The 6,095-nt window shown below is 43.3% G+C and overlaps 1 pseudogene; it reads right to left on the bottom strand.

The window, feature by feature from the left end:
- Positions 1–5,646: 5,646 nt before the first annotated feature.
- LOC109489067 lies at positions 5,647–6,075 on the bottom strand (annotated as a pseudogene).
- Between the last annotated feature and the right edge of the window lie 20 nt (positions 6,076–6,095).

The following is a 6,095-nucleotide window of genomic DNA, read 5'->3' as shown; positions in this document are numbered from 1 at the left end:
GATAACACAGTGGGATGCTGTTTTAGGCGGGATGGTCAGGGAAGGCCTTCCTGGTAAAGTGATGTTTGGCCAGAGACCTGCACGAGGCAAGAGACAGAATATGTGGATACCTGGGGGAAAAGACCCAGAGAGCAGGACCCCAGTACCGGAGCGTGCTTGATAAGTTCAAGAGACAGCAAAGTGGGCAGGCAGGGTGGGGGCATAGTGGGGGAGGGGAGCTGGGGGAGGGGAGATCAGAGACATAGGAGGGGACCAATCCATGTCAGGCCTTGTAGGCTACAATAAGGACTTAGCTCTTACTCTGAGTCAGAAGCAGCCATTGGAAAGTTCTGAGCAAAAGAGTAACATGGGCCCACTTAAGTTTTTAAAAATTCAGTCTGGCTGTTCTGTGGAAAGTGGACAGGGGAGAGTGGGTGCTGGTAATGAAAGCAGGGAGACTACTAGTTAGGAGGCCACTACGTTGCCTGGTTCCATTTCCCTGCAAATACCATGATGTGCTGAATGCCAAAGCAAGTTGTTACACAAGAGCAGTTGCCTGGAAATGAGAGTGAGGAAGGGGTGTAAGTTAGTGGCCTGGCAATTGCCACACCTTGCTTCCAGAAACCACCATTAAGGAGGAGGAATGCCTTGGGTCACCCAGGGGAAGTTCCAGACTTGAAAACTGCTACTTCCAGACGCTGGCCCTCTCCCTTCCCTTCCCTCCCTGTCACTCCCAGCTCCCAGGCTTGTCCAGTTTCCTTCCTAAGTAAAGCTGCATGTAGCCACTGCTGTCCATCCCCACCGACCCGGCCTCCTGAGTCCAGGCTCCCCAGAGTTGCTCTTTGGGACTTCTCCTGACGATTCTAACAGCATCCACACTTGCCTCTTTCTCCGTCTACTTTCCACACAACAGGTAGAATGCTATTTTCAGAACAGATCAGATCATGCCAGTCTCCAGCCTACAATTCTTCATTAATTTTGGATCCAGCCCTTTCCCTTCCCCAGTCTCATCTGGGGCCTTCTCTTCCCTCACTCTGTGGCTTCCAATCCCACTGCCCTTCCTTCACTGCCTGGAAGGGATCTCTATTCCTCTCATCTCAGGACTTTGGCACATACTTGACCATCTGCTGGAAAGCTCTTCCTCAGTTCCACAACCAGGGACTTTGTGTCCTCTGAGATTCCAGCTGAATTGTCACCTCCTCAGGGAAGCCTTCTGTGACTTCATCAAGCCTCCAACTCCTCTGCCCACTTCACGGCCTCTCATCATGTGGAGCATTTCTCCTTCAGGACCTTATCTTCGCTGGTTCGAACGCTCTCCAGATGCACGTTCATTTGTATGATTGGCTGAATCCTTTGTGTCCACTACCATCGGGGAAGCTCTGTGAATCTCTGGCTCCTTAGGACAGCTCCTGGGCATGGTAGGTGCTCAATCAGTATTGTTGGATCCAGTGCTGGGTACTCCGGATACGCTACTTCAGGCCTCTCTGAATGACTTTCCAGAGGGCCTGCACATCCGTTAGTAACTCCTTCACTCACTCTATTAACTTATGCCTGTATTCCCCCGTGGTTCACTGAGTGTGCGCGGACACCAGGCACTGTGCTCGGTGTTAGGGCTGGGGTGGCGCCTAAAACAATTCCTGCCACCGGAGAGCTAGGGGCACTCAGAAGGCTTTCAGCAAGGACAGCAACGTGGTTGGATCAGTGATTTAGAAAGACCACTGTGGCTGCAGGGAGGAGAGCCAGCTGGGAGGCTGGTCCAGGGATTCAGACTAGAGATGATGAGGTCTGATGAGGGCCACAGTGTGGAGATGGAGAGAAGTACCCGGGAGGTAGGAATCACAGGCCTCGGAGTCTGGATGTGGGTGGAGGAGAGAAGGAGCCTAGGAGAACCTTTAGGGTCCCAGCTTGGCGGTGTCATCATTCATGGGAGAGAAAACACAGGATGAGGAGATGAGAAAAGAGGAGAGGGAGAGGAAATGAGTATAGTAGGACTTGGCTTCCCAAGCCATTTATCAGTCTCTATTTCTAGAGAGAGTCTGATTAACCTGAGGCTGCATTTAGAAGAGACTCACTTTTAGGAATAACCAACTTGACTCTTTGTTTTTAATTTGCATACAGTAGAATTCACGGTGCACAGATCTAGGAGTTTCGGTAAATGCGTAGAGTCGTGTAAACACTGCCACAGTCAAGATACAGAACGGTTCTATCATGGTCCCTTCCTCCCCCAAACAGCCTCATTCCAGGCAGTCAGATCTTTTCCAATCCTTAACCCCTGGCAAACATTGATGTGTTCTCTATAATTTCGTCTTTTCCAGAATGTTACCTCAATGGGGTCATACAGTATGTAGTCTTTTGAGTCTGGCTTCATTTACTTAGCACGACGCATTGATTCACCCATGTTGTTATGTGTATCAGTGATCAATTTTGGGTTATTGCCAAGTAGTATGCCATTCTGTGGATTTACCACAGTTTATCTGCTCTGCAGTTGATAATCATTTGGTTTTATATTTTTGAGGATTACAAATAAAGTTCCTAAAAATCTTCACATACAGGTTTTTGTGTAAACATAGATTTTCGTTTCATACTGGGAATGGGATTGCTTGTACGGGTTTTATGGTAAGTATTACATTTAACTTTATAAGAAAATACCAAATCGTTTTCCAAATGGTTGTACCCTTTGCATTTCTTTGTATTATTATTATTTTTTTATTTTGGAATAGTTTTATTTTATTTTTTTAATTAACATATAATGTGTTTTTGGTTTCAGGGGTACAGGTCTGTGATTCATCAGTCTTCTATGATATCCAGTGCCCTCCTTAATGCCCATCACCCAGGTACCCCATCCCCCTTCCTCCTCCCCTCCAACAACCCTGTTTGTTTCCTATGATTAAGAGTCTCTTATGGTTTGTCTCTCTCTCTCTGGTTTTGTCTTGTTTTATTTATTTCTTTGAGAAAAAGTGAGCAGGAGTGAGCACGAATGAGCATGGGGAGGGGAGGAGCAGAGGAAGAGGACAAGCAGACTCCATGCTGCACGGAGCCCAACACAGGGCTCCACACGGGGCTCGATCTCACGACCCTGAGATCATGACCTGAGCCAAAATCAAGAGTCGGTCACTGAGCTGACTGAGCCACCCAGGCGCCCCCCTTTGTGCATTTCTACCAGCAAGTCATGAGAGTCCCAGTTGCTTCACATCATTGCCAACATTTGATATTTTTCTATTTTAAAATTTTAGCCATTCTAATGAGTGGGTAGTGGTATCTCAGTGTGCTTACAATTTGTGTCCCCTGATGACTAATGACGATGAACATCTTTTCACGTGCTTATTTTCCATCTGCATATTTTCTTTGGAAGAGTATCTGTTCAGATCTTTTGCCCATTTAAAACCTTTGGTTGTTTTCTTTTTCTTAAGTTGTAAGGGTTCTTCATATATTCTGAATACAATTCATTGGTTGGATATATGATTTGCAAATATTTTCTCCCCGTCTGTGGCTTCTTTTCATTCTCTTAGTCAGTGGCTGTTGCAGAGCAAAAATGTTAATTTTTTATCAAATCCAATTAACACTTTTTTCCTTTATGGATTGTGCTTTTGGCATCATATCTAATTACTCTTTACCTAACCTAAAGTCACAAAGATTTTCTTCTGTATTTTTTTCTAGAAGTCAGAGCTTTGCATTTTGATCCATTTTGAGTTCATTTTCGCACAGTATCTGGAGTGTAGGCTGAGGTTTGGTTTTTGTATATGTACTGAAACTGTTCCAGCACTGTTCGTTGAAAGACCGTCCTTCCTCCGCTGAATCGCTTTTGTACTTTTGACAAAATCTCCTGGCCATATGTGGGTTCCATAGCCTATGGAATAATTCTGTTCATTGATCTATGTGAATATCCTTTTGCCAGTATCACACTGTCTTGATTACTGTAGCTTTATAGTGAGTTTTAAAATCAGGTAGTGAGGGGCGCCTGGGTGGCACAGCAGTTAAGCGTCTGCCTTCGGCCCAGGGCGTGATCCCGGCATTCTGGGATCGAGCCCCACATCAGGCTCCTCCGCTATGAGCCTGCTTTCCTCTCCCACTCCCCCTGCTTGTGTTCCCTCTCTCACTGGCTGTCTCTATCTCTGTCGAATAAATAAATAAAATCTTAAAAAAAAAAAAATCAGGTAGTGAGTCCTCCATCTTTTTCTTTTTCACAGTTGTTTTGGCCCTTCTCATTCCTTTGTCTTTCTAAGTAAGTTTTAGAATCAGCTTGTTGCTTTCTTTTCTTTCTTCTTTCTTTCTTTCTTTCTTTCTTTCTTTCTTTCTTTCTTTCTTTCTTTCTTTCTTTCTGTGTCGAATATCATTATTTTAATATATAAAGCCAAACCATATGACTTATAAAACCCATTCATGATGTAAAAAAAAGAAAATCTCTTAGCAAACTTGGAATGAGAGAACTTCCTCATCGTGATAAATGGCATCTATGAAAAAATCTACAACTTACATTATAACTAATATTCTCCCTAAGATTGGAATTTATGTATGGTCTGCTCTTATGTTGCTTTCTATTAAAAATTCCTGCTGGTGGGGCGCCTGGGTGGCACAGCGGTTAAGCATCTGCCTTCGGCTCAGGGCGTGATCCTGGCGTTATGGGATCGAGCCCCACATCAGGCTCCTCCGCTATGAGCCTGCTTCTTCCTCTCCCACTCCCCCTGCTTGTGTTCCCTCTCTCACTGGCTGTCTCTATCTCTGTCGAATAAATAAATAAAATCTTAAAAAAAAAAAAATCAGGTAGTGAGTCCTCCATCTTTTTCTTTTTCACAGTTGTTTTGGCCCTTCTCATTCCTTTGTCTTTCTAAGTAAGTTTTAGAATCAGCTTGTTGCTTTCTTTTCTTTCTTCTTTCTTTCTTTCTTTCTTTCTTTCTTTCTTTCTTTCTTTCTTTCTTTCTGTGTCGAATATCATTATTTTAATATATAAAGCCAAACCATATGACTTATAAAACCCATTCATGATGTAAAAAAAAGAAAATCTCTTAGCAAACTTGGAATGAGAGAACTTCCTCATCGTGATAAATGGCATCTATGAAAAAATCTACAACTTACATTATAACTAATATTCTCCCTAAGATTGGAATTTATGTATGGTCTGCTCTTATGTTGCTTTCTATTAAAAATTCCTGCTGGTGGGGCGCCTGGGTGGCACAGCGGTTAAGCATCTGCCTTCGGCTCAGGGCGTGATCCTGGCGTTATGGGATCGAGCCCCACATCAGGCTCTTCCGCTATGGGCCTGCTTCTTCCTCTCCCACTCCCCCTGCTTGTGTTCCCTCTCTCGCTGGCTGTCTCTATCTCTGTCGAATAAATAAATAAAAAAAATCTTTAAAAAAAATAAAAAAATAAAAAAAAAATAAAAATTCCTGCTGGGATTTTGACTGAAGTCGTGTTGAATTTATAGATTAATTTGGGGAGAACTGACATCTTAATAGTACTTAATCTTCCAAATGATGAGTAAACCTCTTCATTTATTTATATCTACTTCGTTTTCTTTCATCGGTGTTCTGTGGTTTGCAGCATAGAGATTCTGCACACATTATATTTATATCTAGCTTTATCTTTTTAAGTGCTATTATAAATGGTACTTTAAATTAATTAATAAATTAATTCCACTGAAGCGTTCTATTTGCATGTATATATTACTCCCTACAAAAAGAATCCCAGGATTTTCCCTCTTGTCTTGCTCCTTCATGGTCCATGACGCCAGCTGAGGTTGTCAGTACAATGAAACCAAACTGGTGGGATGGGAGCAGATTATTCTGACACTTTTCTAGATCTTTAAGTTGCACATCAAATCTGGGGCTGATCACGCCACCGTTGTTTAACCTGCCTGTGAGGTTCACAACAATTTTCCCAGCTGTGTGGTCATCAGTGATTTCAAATTCACCAATGTAACCATGCTTCATCATCATAGCTAGAAACTGGACTATGACTCTGGAACATGACCTAACAAGAACCTGGCGTTCGCCTCTCTTTTCAGCATTGTTAATGTTCTTGAGAGCATCTGCCAGGACATTCATGTGCACCATTATGGTGGCTCGGAAAAGTGGGGAAAGAGGACGGCAGATTGTTTTTATTTCTCATGGTTTATCGCT

The sequence above is a fragment of the Ailuropoda melanoleuca genome, chromosome 2 (genome assembly GCF_002007445.2).
Source record: "Ailuropoda melanoleuca isolate Jingjing chromosome 2, ASM200744v2, whole genome shotgun sequence".
NCBI lineage: Eukaryota > Metazoa > Chordata > Mammalia > Carnivora > Ursidae > Ailuropoda > Ailuropoda melanoleuca.
Note: the sequence above shows the minus strand (reverse complement) of the source record. Positions and strands in the feature narration are given on the sequence as shown.